The sequence below is a fragment of the Lampetra fluviatilis genome, chromosome 44, assembly GCF_964198595.1.
Source record: "Lampetra fluviatilis chromosome 44, kcLamFluv1.1, whole genome shotgun sequence".
In the NCBI taxonomy this organism is placed as follows: Eukaryota; Metazoa; Chordata; class Hyperoartia; order Petromyzontiformes; family Petromyzontidae; genus Lampetra; species Lampetra fluviatilis.
The window spans coordinates 3,042,085-3,054,905 of record NC_136318.1 but is presented as its reverse complement, the minus strand read 5'-3'; the positions used below and the strand labels follow the sequence as shown (position 1 = coordinate 3,054,905).

General features: G+C 48.2%; 1 long non-coding RNA gene across 2 annotated transcripts; it reads right to left on the bottom strand.

Moving 5' to 3' along the window:
- Nucleotides 1-289: 289 nt before the first annotated feature.
- LOC144947251 (uncharacterized) lies at nucleotides 290-9,979 on the bottom strand. 2 transcript variants are annotated; one of them, XR_013640020.1, is made up of 3 exons: nucleotides 9,861-9,979; nucleotides 1,258-1,364; nucleotides 290-390 (listed from the first exon to the last, which is right to left on the bottom strand). It is a non-coding gene; the product is annotated as an uncharacterized LOC144947251 (long non-coding RNA). The 2 variants fall into 2 exon arrangements; XR_013640019.1 differs by lacking the exon at nucleotides 290-390 and adding an exon at nucleotides 410-429.
- Nucleotides 9,980-12,821: the final 2,842 nt, after the last annotated feature.

The following is a 12,821-nucleotide window of genomic DNA, read 5'->3' as shown; positions in this document are numbered from 1 at the left end:
TACGTCCTTGTGAGGGCGAGTTCCGAGGAAGCCAGAGTCCAGACCCGCACCTTGGCTAGGTCGGGTCGGGTAGCCTCCCCTAGGGTAATTGTAGCCGGAGGACCCCAGAACGTAGCCAGAGTAGTGTATCTATGCTGTGTACCTAGGCTGTGTACCTAGGCTGTAACAGAGTATCAGGACTGTTGGAGTGTCGTATTGTAATAAAGAAGTTACCTCTACACGTGTCTCCGGAACCCATTACACAAACACGCAAAGCACCTTGACTGGTGATCTTGCATCCTGGGCGGCTGCTTTTGTACAAGGCGACTCCTGCAGCGGACATGACCAATACGCAAACCACCACGCCCACGGAAATGAACGCGAGCTTCATTGTTCTTGAGACATTGCCACCTACGGGGTAGGAATCGTTGTCAAGTGGCGATGGAGGCACTGAAGGGAAACACACAAACACACGGCACTGACACGACACGGACACGTGGAGCCACGAATAGCGGTGCTCAAACTCCCCGCAAATAGAGGGAGAGTGTCCAGCCGGACGTTGCATGTACACGGCCCCTCTCTGTGTCAGTGCCACCGCTGTTTGGCCGTCAGCTTCGTCACACCGCCGGTCAGAGCGACTTGTCGAAAGGGCAGTGGGGGGGGGGTGCCCCCCTGGGGGTGGGGGTTGCCCCTACGGTGGTGGCAAGACAGCGGTGGCAGTGAGAGTCGAGTTATCTCGTCGCTAAAGTAACCGATGTATTTTTGTTGTTTTTTAATCGGTCAAAGTTATGTTTCGCTCGACCTCGTGCCGAGCGAGAGGCACGATCTGTGACGGCCGGTCCTGGGCCTCCCCTAGGTAGACTCAGCCTCAAATGAGTACCTGTTGCGGTGTGTAAACATCGCCACTCGGGAAACGAAGGCGGCCGGGCGTGGTGCTGGCCACCCACCTCCTCGGGGGCCGTGTCGGCCTTCATAGGTGCTACTCGCTGACAGCACTTGCCCCGACTGTCTGTTAAGGCTCCACGGGGGATCTTTGTCTTTGTACTTACCAGCAATACTTAGCCTGAAGCACCAACGGTGTTTGTGAATATTGTCGTTGTGTAAAACATCGACTACAAATTCGTAAACTCCAGTGTCGTTGGCGGCTATATTTTGAATGTGCAACGTCGCATTCTCGAAAGCGTACTTCTGCCGGTCCCCGCGCGACGATATGTTCTCGTTTTTGTCCCAAGAAAAAACAACAAATTCTTTGCCAGTTTCGATATAGACGAGATGCACCTGGTCGATTTCGTCGATTGAACGATTCGCGGGGAAGGCGACGCTGCCTCCCAGAGTTGCGCTCACGGGTGTATGGTCACCTTGGCAGAGCTGGACTGCCGCAGTTGCTGCAATCGACAGGCATTTCACACAGCAAGGACATTTCGATTTAAAGCTTTCGTGACTGCAGGGATTCATCTTCTTGGTTCTTTCGGTAAAGTCACGTAGAAGGGAAATAATAAAAGAATAAAAATAAAACATAATAAAATAATTCTCACGACGTTTCGGCCACAACGCAAGCAGCCGTCCTCAGGTGAAGAACAGGTCTGTCGGGAAGACAGCGTCTGAATGAACATCACCAGGCTTGGCAGCGTATATTTAAGCTGGGTTGAAGAGCGCCTTGACAAAATAATTTGCATATCAAGAGTAATTTAGCATATTTATGGGAAATGCAGATATGGGATTAATCACTAAGAAGAGCAGGGACATTGTCTTAAATTCACCACGCCGCGGCATATATCAATGGGCACAACTACGGAGAGTAAATCTAGATTTGAAGCTTTCGTGACTGCAGGAATCCATACTCTTTGGTTCTTTCGGTAAAGTCACGTATAAAGAGAAAATAATAAATTAAATACTAGCATACGACGTTTCGATTGCAACACAAGCAATCATCATCAGGTATAAATTAAATAGAAACACAAATCTAGTATACTTAGAAATGTAATGTAATACAACAGAGAGTCGGATAACATAACAGTCAACACCCTACCTGATTGATTACGTTCTTCCTGAGAATGCAAAATTTGAGAGAGAGATAAAACACAGAAGCAGAGACACACAGACAGACATATAAGCAGAGACAGATATCACAGAGATACATAGAGAGAGAGAGAGACGTACAGGCATTTCACACAGCAAGGACATTATCTTAAATTCACCACGCCACGGCATATATCAATGGGCACAACTACGGATAGTCAATCTAGATTTGAAGCTTTCGTGACTGCAGGAATTCATACTATTTGGTTATTTCGGTAAAGTCACGTAGGTAGAAAAATAAAATAAATCACGACGTTTCGATTCCAACACAAGCAATCATCATCAGGTGGGAAAACCACACCCACCCCTTCTCTCTCCCCCCTTGCCCCTCCCCCCTTTCTTACCTATATAACCTCTTACCACGGCAACTCTCTCTCTCCCACTTCAGCAACAAAAATTATTGCTGTGGTTTTCCCACCTGATGATGATTGCTTGTGTTGCAATCGAAACGTCGCGATTTCTTTAATTTCATACCTACGTGCCTTTACCGAAAGAACCAAAGAACACCACTAGTCAGTTACTCAATTGGGATTACACATTATAATCGTTGCCCCCCCCCCCGCCCTGCCTGCCCCCCCCCCCCCCCTTACTGACAGACGGGGCCGGTGCTGAGCTGGTTTTCGCTGCGCGCGGCCAGCTGCCACGGGGGGTGCCCCTCCGAATATTGGAGACGAGACGTCAGCGCGAGGCGCTCCCAGTGTGCGCCAAGACGCCCCCTTTCGTGCGGTGCCGTGACGTTCACGTGGCCGTAATGTGCGCGCCCGTGCCAGCACCAGAGGTCGCAACCGGGTACCCGATACCCGTACCCTACCCGATACCCCGTTTGCGACCCTGGTGCGGCCGGGTACGGGTACGGGTAGGCCGTGAGTCACTGGTGAGTAACTGTTTGTCACTCATTTCCCAACGTCTTGTCTCTTCTCACAATTCAAGTTCCTAGAATCAACCCACCCGCGCCTGCAACATGGCTGGCTGTTATTGAATAAAGTGGCTGTTATTTGTTATCGCAGTGCCAAAACCACACGTTGGTATTTTATTTTTCTAATTCTTCACTCCGGCGCAACCGAGGACGTGGGCACGCTTTTCTCACCGGAGGCGTCGGAGTTTGACAAACGGCAGATAATCACTACGTCATCACTATTTAAAATAGCAAAATGTTTGCACATTCTTGCATAACATTACGTTATGCAAGAATGTGCAAAAAAAATTGCAAAACGGGTTATGCAAGAATGGAAAATTACTGAACCGTACTTACCACTCCAATCTCGAAGACTGCATCATGGGGTGGTGTATATACACGTGCAGTATTTCCATTGATTAAGTCGTATGTAGTGTACAATGTACCGTATCAAATATTTAACGCTGAAATCAAGCATTGCAACTTTTTTTTGTCACGCACATGGGTGCCGATCGCTGGACCTGGTTACAGCCTTTGGAGCGGTTTTTTTTTGCCGATTTCGTCATTGCAGCGATAGAAGAGCGACGAGTCGGCGACCGACTGCCGGTGAGCGAGTCACTAGAGTGAATCCGCAAGTGTTGCATCATCAGTCACCCTGAAATTCAGAGGTCGGGCAACCTGTGGCTTCCGGAGCAACATGCGGCGCCTCTTTAAGGACCAGCTTCGTGATGTCGTTTATACTGGTAGGAACCTCCTGGTTACACCAGCCCACAGGGGATTATTGTGTCCGTCGTGCAGGGAGGGGCTGGATGGGGAGGGAGGGGCTGGGTGGGGACGGGATGGTGGGGAGGGGCTGGATGGGGAGAGGAGGGTGGGCTGGGTGGGGAGGGGCTGGGTGGAAAGGGTGGGGAGGGGCTGGGTGGGGAGGGTGGGGCTGGGTGAGGAGGGGAGGGTGGGGAGGGGCTGGGTGGGGAGGGTGGGGAGGGGCTGGGTGGGGAGGGTGGGGACGGGCTGGGTGGGGGGTGGGAGGGGTGGGGCTGGGTGGGGAGGGGCTGGTCATCCCGTGGTGCCCTTATAAAACTCAACGTTTAACCTACTCACGCCGGCTTGTGCCCGCCCTCACAGTCGGGAATATTTGCGGAATACACCACGCTGCCGTTGACCCTGGCCATTGACCGAGGAACCCAATGTTTCTACCAGCTCCCTCGGCAGGAATGTGTTTGAGGCCCGCCGCCGTCCCTCGTATCGAGCACGGTGCGTTGCGGCTCTTGAAATTTTGAGGTTTAAAAACATTTTTCCAACAAATATGGCTCTTGTTGTTGTTGTTTTGTTTGTAAATGAAGTCCAGTGAGGCGGAAACTGGGGTGATCCATCCCAGATATGACGGAAGCTTCGCTCAATTTGGTGACATTTCGTCAGAGTTAAAGAAGGATTTGGACACAGGAAAGAAATTCAAGCTTGCTGCCTCCGCAGTCAGATTAGGAATACACGGCCATCCCACGACAACTTAGAAGGAACGGTTGTGCCAAGCATTTATTTTTTATTTGTTTGACTGTGGCAGATAATGATTGTTAATTACGACGGGGGGAAGTGTGGCATTGCAAGCTTTACGTGACAATAGAATCGACCGGGGTAATTCCACCATTGGAACCTCATTTGCCAGTAGAAAATATGATAATTGGTTTTGTACCCTTTTATCTGGCAACAAAACTGACACCTTTTTGTTTAGTATTCACTTTGACGGTGTTTTTTTGTCAACGCAGTCTAGAATTGTTTTCAAGCTATTTATTTTAACTGTAATATCACCTCCACTCAAGTGGGTATATCAAAACACTGCACACTAAAATAAAATGCAAAGACAATCAAGTCATGTTTAATTAAAAGCCACGAGAAAATATGGAGACTTGCAACTCCCTCCCAAACACACCGAGGCTCGCAGCGTGTGCGTTTTCCCCTTTTTTCTGGCAACAAAACTGAAACCTTTTGACGAGGATTCATGTCTGCATTAACCACAAAACTTGCAGTCAAAATAAAAAAAACTATGATAATATATGCATTGTCCTTGAAACCGATTGGTCCACACCAAGGGGACGGCTTTCTTTTGAGCCTCGACCCAATTGGTGCTCGACCAGAGGACGCCAAAATGCGTACATTTGTTTGCATTTTGACTGCAAGTATTGTGGTTAATGCAGACATGAATCCTTGTCAAAAGGTTTCAGTTTTGTTGCCAGAAAAAAAGGGGAAAACCCCTATTATTATATTTTGGTACTGGCAAAGGAGGTCTAATGATGAGTTCCACATCGTTGGGGTAACGCTTAAGAGAGTCGTGGTGAGGTCCTGCTCTAAAGAGCGTAGTGTCCCGGATTCGAACCGAGATGCAAAATTCGCGGCAGTAGCCGAACGTTCTCATCTCTGAGTCACGCGACTAGCTAATTTTTTTTTATTATTATTTTTGAAAATGTAAACACACGCAAAATCTCGCGTGTGCGTTTTCAAGCCACAACGCACCCAACGCCGACGACCGATGGCAGCTGAGAGAAACTGGGTGTTCCGTGTGGACCTTATCACTGCTAAACATGTGGCAGTGTTGCGCGCAGACACTGCGATAACCACGTGGGTTTTTGCTGGACCGCACACGTGCTTTCTCAATCGCACCTACAAGTTGCTTTAAAAGCATCGGGAAAATGTTTTTGTTGAGCGATCGCTGTACTCCGCAGTGTGTTTGAAAAAAAATATGTTTAATCAATTATCGTCTGGCATATGACAACCTGTGGAACAGTTTAACACGTAGGCTTTCGCGACCGGTATATTTTCCACAATAGAGGTGTATACATTTATATCTGTGTAATGACACATATTTACGCGATCTAACCCAAACAACTTCTGTTATGGATAACCTTTGGAACGTTGGTCGGGTCCCAGTCTGTGGGTTTCACTTGAGTCGTTCCCTTTGGCTCGTCTACGAAAGAATTTAAGTCCATTTTTTCGATTTAAAGCTTTCGTGACTGCAGGGATTCATCTTCTTGGTTCTTTCGGTAAAGTCACGTAGAAGGGAAGTAATACAATAAAAAAACATAATAAAATAATTCTCACTATTATTATGTTTATTATGTTTTTTTATTATTATTTTATTACTTCCCTTCTACGTGACTTTACCGAAAGAACCAAGAAGAGGAAAATTTAAGTCCACTATGCGTTGTTCACTGTTGGTGTGAGGGGCATGTCATTTTCACGTTCACAATACTGTAACTATTTTTTTTATTTTACCAGGTAAGGCCCACTGAGCGAAAAGCTATTTTTAAGAAGCGATCTGTACCTGTCCATTACAAATCATAGCACAACGAAGTGGCTTATCATCACGTGGAAATTATAGCAGGCAAAATGTTTAAATGCGTGTTGTTTCTAAATGTGGAGGGAAACACTGTAGCACCCGGAGAAAATTCCACCCAACGATGGGGAGAACACGCAAACTCCAAATATACAGCAGGCGTCAGGGTAGGGATCGAACTCACGGCCTCCTTGTACACCAGGCGAGGGAGATAACATCTCGCCATTGGCTAACCAGTGCTATCCCGTCAGCCAATGGGTTAACTATATTCAGTATATCAGACACCTTGTTAATTCGACACATATGGGGCTCTGGCCTTGCCGACTTATCCAATATTCCGAAATATGTACAATGGTACTTCCTTGTGCCTCCTGCCCCAATAAAAAAAAAGATTTCCAAACTCTTCACACACCAACAACAACAACAACAACCGCCATTCGCCATTAAGTTGCGGTGACGTCACCACGACGCTTGTGCCAGGCTATGTGCACCTTGAGGCCACGTGAATTGTCGAACGCCCGCTGGCAGGAGGTCACGGGGCAGACCCAGCAGGTGCCACGGGTTGACTGACTGAGACGACTGAGACGACTGGCTGATGCACCACCTGTGCCCCCTACTGTGCCAACTTGCTGTGCTTAAGCCACCCACACACCACACGCATTGACACACACACCCTGCAATAAATTACCGTATATCCAAAACTGTTGATTTGTCTCGCAGACCAAGGGATTTATACATCCCTTTCTATTACTTATTGAGGTCGATGTAGAGGACATTTCTGAGAGGGTCTGGCTTGCACGGAGTGCGTAAGCAGGGTAAAGTCCAAAGCGACGGGTCTGCACCGATGCCCACCACGTGCTCCGCCACCAGACCGAGTCGTTGTTTTGGTCGCGGTGCACGGCGTCACTTCCCGTGCGTGCCGACATTGGATCATTCGGAACGGCAATTCGGCTCATGGCGAATTGGTAACACTGTATATATGCCGAAAGCTCAGCCGTGCCAAGTTATCCCCAATGATCAAATACCGAAATAACGACGTTTTACTGTATTTTGCATATACTTATGTTTTCATTTCCATTTTTGTGTCTTCCTTAATGCACCCAATAAATGTTACTTATCCAAGTTTGCATCCTCATGCAGCGTATGGAGTTCATTTCCTCTCGTCGCAGTCGGCGGTGTCAGGCCTTGATCGTTCGTGGAAGCAATCGTAGTGGCCGTCACGCCTGATTGTTTCCATCCACTCATGGTCACCGTCGATTAAAACTACAATAAACACTTCGGTGTGGGGTAGATGGTACAGTCCGTTCTCCTACAACGCCGCGTGTCTTCATAACGCGAATTGGCTACAACACGATTGAATGAACCGAACCACGTCACGCGAGGTGGAGTAAGCGGTTGTAACGGCTGCCTCGGCATAGCATGGCACAGGACGGGATGCTGCTGGATGCTTCTAGACGCTACCCACCTTGGCTCAGCCTGCGAACGCATCTCACGTGTTATCGTCGACTGTGCTTTACCCTATATTACAACGTGATGTTTCCATAACGCGGTGTTCTTCAGGAACACGACTACCGCGTTAAAGCGGAACTGACTTTACATCCGATTAGCACGGTTGGCTACGTATAGTGCGAAATAAGTTCAACGTGCACAACACACACAGAAGTACATTTTTGATAATTGGGTTTTTTTACCCTTCTGTCTGGCAACAAAACTGACACTTTTTTTTACAAGGAGTCATGTTTGCATAGACCACAATACCTGCAGTCATAATGCAAACAAAAAACATAACTCTGATAATATATGCACTGTCCTTGAAGTTCATTGGTCCACACCCGAGACAGCTTTTTTTTAGAGCCCAGTCTCACATGGTGTTGGACCAGATGACGCTAAAAGGCAAATGAGGTTCCAAGTACATTTTTTGTTCGTCGCGAATTTCATCGACAAAATTAAAAGTGTCCATTCTAGATTTGAAGCTTTCGTGACTGCAAGGATTCATACTCTTATTTTTTTCGGTAAAGTCACGTAGGTAAAAAAAAAAGTTAAATTTAATTTAATAAATTATTTTATTTTTATTAATTTTTATTTCATTTTTTTACCTACGTGACTTTACCGAAAAAACTACGAGTTTTATAAAAGTGTCCAGTCAAGGTCTTGAAGTTATGAAATGTGGGAAACCATCACGCCTCACCAAGAAATGATCGCTTGACAAAATATCAGATTGTTTCGTCGCAGAAGGTGGCCCGGTGGTTCAAAGGTCAGAGAAATGAGGGCCTGGGTTTGAATCCAGGTTACAGCCGCCTGCGATTAAGACCGGGCTCTCTAGCCCTGTGAATTGATGGGTTGCAGCCTCGTCACTCATCACTGCACGTGAAAAAACCCATCGTAGTCAATTCGTTTGAGGCTTAATTTCACTGACGCGCGACGCCGGGAGCACGATTGGGATATAAAAAAAAGTGTCGGAAGTAGATTTTTCAAAAAGGGTCTCCAGTTGTCAAACTGGAAACAAATCCGAATAATTTTCTTGGTTCTTTCGGTAGGTCTGTCGCCTCGACAGACCTGGTCTTTACCTGAGGACGGCTGCTTGTGTTGTGGCCGAAACGTCGTGAGAATTATTTTATTATGTTTTATTTTTATTATTTTATTACTTCCCTTCTACGTGACTTTACCGAAAGAACCAAGAAGATGAATCCCTGCAGTCACGAAAGCTTTAAATCGAAATCCGAATAATTTGACATCGTGTGACTTTTCTCTTGAAATGAAATGCAAGTGTAAGTATAGTTTAGGATGTAAATACAGCACCACCGTTTCAGTGGCGATGTAACGACTCGTACTGGACGTGTGGATTCACACTCCTTTTTCATTGTCACCCAAAACCCTTCTGGGAAGTCGCCAAAATGTGCCTGATGACTTGGATCTGCAGGCCCACAGGGTGAGAAGACTGTAACTACGCTCAAGTAAAAAAATAAACACTCCAAGTCCGATGCAACTGTGAACCCTCCCGGCTTCCAACTTCCCCATGAACCATGGGCAGCGTTGAGGCGGCTTATCAACATCAGTGTGATCTTCTTGGTTCTTTCGGTAAAGTCACGTAGAAGGGAAGTAATAAAATAATAAAAAATAATAAAATAATTATATTAAGGGTTATTTTTATAATTTTAAAATAATTATATTATTATATCATGGTTTATTTGTATTATTTTATTACTTCCCTTCTTCGTGACTTTACCGAAAGAACCAAGAAAATGAATCCCTGCAGTCACGAAAGCTTTAAATCGAAATTTAACATCAGTGTGGCCTCTAGACTCACGTTAATGCATGGCTTCTGTGACACTTTCTGCCATGCGGTGCGTCTTTGGCACTATTTCACCCGCGACGTTAACCGTAGCGCTTGCACGCGGGCACGCACGAAGCCGTACGTCCCTCGGCCACAAAGAGACCACGCGGGTGCGTTAGCGGCTTGACCCGACGGAGGGCCAGACCCGTTCAAAATCACACGTTTCAGCACACAACCCGAACGGCGCACTCGATGTGATCACGTGCGCACATGTGACAGCGGGACTTTCGTCACGCTTTTCTCACCGGACAGCAGAGCCGCAATGCAGAAGAGCGACACAACTCGGCCCTCGGTCCGTTCAGACGGCGTCATTGTTGTGAGCCAACCGCCCCAAGCGTGAAAGCGTTTGCCCGTCCACCACCGCGGCCGCGGACCTGTGGCGTCAAAGAACGATTGCGCGTATGGTGTCGTGTGCGCGTGCGCCCGTGTACCCAGCCTGTACACCGCACAGAACCACGCCTCCCCTCCCCTCCCCTTACCACAGTGGGCAAGATTAGTCCGTAGCAGAGGAAGCTTTTCGCAGTAGGATACGTAGAAAAGCAAACCCACGGGCGGCCACAGGGAGTTAGAGGGTTGGTAAATTTTGACGGTAGAATTCATTATTCCAAAATAATCATAATTTAGGACACTCGGGGGCAGCTGAGCCATTTTCATGGCCAACAAACGCGCGGTAATTAACTAGGGCGGCCGCTGGGTGTGAACCGCGAAACCTCTGCATCAAGCGCCAAATGGTCGACCATGTCACCACCGCCGCTCAGTTGTGTCACCGTCCGTCGGTGTCCTCTGGCACCACATTCTAATTTGAGCCCAGCATGGAGTGCAGTGTTATTTGTGGCGGAAACTTGGGACCCTTGGGAGGTCTGGAGATGTGGCTTTGTGGAGTTGAAGGGATCGAGAGAAGTGATGATGTTCTAGAGCAGGACCAGGGGAGTGTTCCGATCAGATGGTTCGCCGATTTTTCTGGGTCTTGCATCTTCACGCGGCGTATGGCACAGTTCATTTCCTCCTGTTGCAGTCGGCGGTGACCCGCGTTTCAAGTGTCATTTATTCGGTATAGCCCTGTGAGCCATGCGGCTCTTAAGTCGGGTGCAACCGCAAAAAACAAAATATGAACACAGAACATCTTAAAGCGACGACGCGTAACAGAAACATCCTGGAATAAACCAGCAAATAAAAAAAACATTAAAGCGCTGCGTGCAAAAATCCCAATAATGCGTTGGTCGTTTGTGGAGGCAGTCGTAGTGGTCGTCGCGCCTTGATGATTTCCCTCCATACTCTTAGGTTTTTTCGGTAAAGTCACGTAGGTAAAAAATTAAATTAATAGAAACAAAATAAAATAACAAATCAGTGATTTATTATTTTATTTTGTTTCTATTTGTTATTGTCGATTTGTCATTTTATTTTGTTTCTATTAATTTTATTTTTTACCTACGTGACTTTACCGAAAAAACTAAGAGTATGAATCCTTGCAGTCACGAAAGCTTCAAATCTAGATTTCCCTCCACTCACGGTCACCGTCGACTCAAGCAATGACAATAAGAAAGTTAACAATTATTTTCGTCACTAAGTTTCGCTCACAAAAGTGACAGTGCGCAGTCAACGTTATGAACTCACGGTGAATGGAAAAACGCACGCATCACCCAGGAATAATCCATTGACAAAATATTGGGTTGTCTCTTTGGAGGAGGTGGCCGGGTGGCTAAGCGGTCAGAGCTCTGAGGGCCTGGATTTGAATCCAAGTGAAATGGGTTCCGGAGACACTTGTAGAGGTAACTTCTTTATTACAATACAACACTCCAACAGTCCTCATACTCTGTTACAGCCTAGCGACACAGCCTAGGTACACAGCCTAGCGACACAGCCTAGGTACACAGCCTAGCGACACAGCCTAGGTACACAGCCTAGGTACACAGCCTAGGTACACAGCCTAGGTACACAGCCTAGGTACACAGCCTAGCGACACAGCCTAGGTACACAGCCTAGCGACACAGCCTAGGTACACAGCCTAGGTACACAGCCTAGGTACACAGCCTAGCGACACAGCCTAGCGACACAGCCTAGGTACACAGCCTAGGTACACAGCCTAGCGACACAGCCTAGGTACACAGCCTAGCGACACAGCCTAGGTACACAGCCTAGCGACACAGCCTAGGTACACAGCCTAGGTACACAGCCTAGCGACACAGCCTAGGTACACAGCCTAGGTACACAGCCTAGCGACACAGCCTAGGTACACAGCCTAGGTACACAGCCTAGCGACACAGCCTAGGTACACAGCCTAGGTACACAGCCTAGGTACACAGCCTAGCGACACAGCCTAGGTAGACAGCCTAGGTACACAGCCTAGCGACACAGCCTAGGTACACAGCCTAGGTACACAGCCTAGCGACACAGCCTAGGTACACAGCCTAGGTACACAGCCTAGCGACACAGCCTAGGTACACAGCCTAGGTACACAGCCTAGCGACACAGCCTAGGTACACAGCCTAGGTACACAGCCTAGGGACACAGCCTAGGTACACAGCCTAGATACACTACTCTGGCTACGCTCTGGGGTCCTCCGGCTACAATTACCCTAGGGGAGGCTACCCAACCCGACCTAGCCAAGGTGCGGGTCTGGACTCTGGCTTCCTCGGAACTCGCCCTTACAAGGACGTAGAGCCGGGAGCCCCAGTCCCACCACTGGCCCTCACAGCGTCCCGGCCCTTACAAGGACAAGCGGGACGAGGGGGTCCAGGGTCCTAAGCTGGCTGGCTGGCGTGTCTTGGGTCTTGAGCTGCGACTGGCCCCGATCGGCCAGGTAGCTGCCCTTTTATGCCTCGTCCCCAACGAGGGGTGGGGTTGTGTGCGCCCCCAGATATCCCACAGAGCACACACAGCCCCCCCCTGTTGGTGGCGCCAAGGGGCTTAACTGTCTGGGGTGTCTGGGATCCTAGCGCCTGGCGCCAAGGGGCTTATCTGCCTAGGATCCCAGAGCCCCCAGCAGCCCCTCCCCTCTTATGGCACTACACAAGTTACAGCCGCGTACGATTAAAACCGGGTTCTCTAGTCCTGGTGAGGTGATGGTCTCAGCCTGGTCACCCATCACTGCCATTATCTCAATTTGGTTTCACACTTAATTTGTCTGAATTCCTGCTCTGAGACTTGGAAAAAAAAATATGCGTATGCGATACAAACGTCGCTCTCAGTGGCAGGATGGGTGGGAA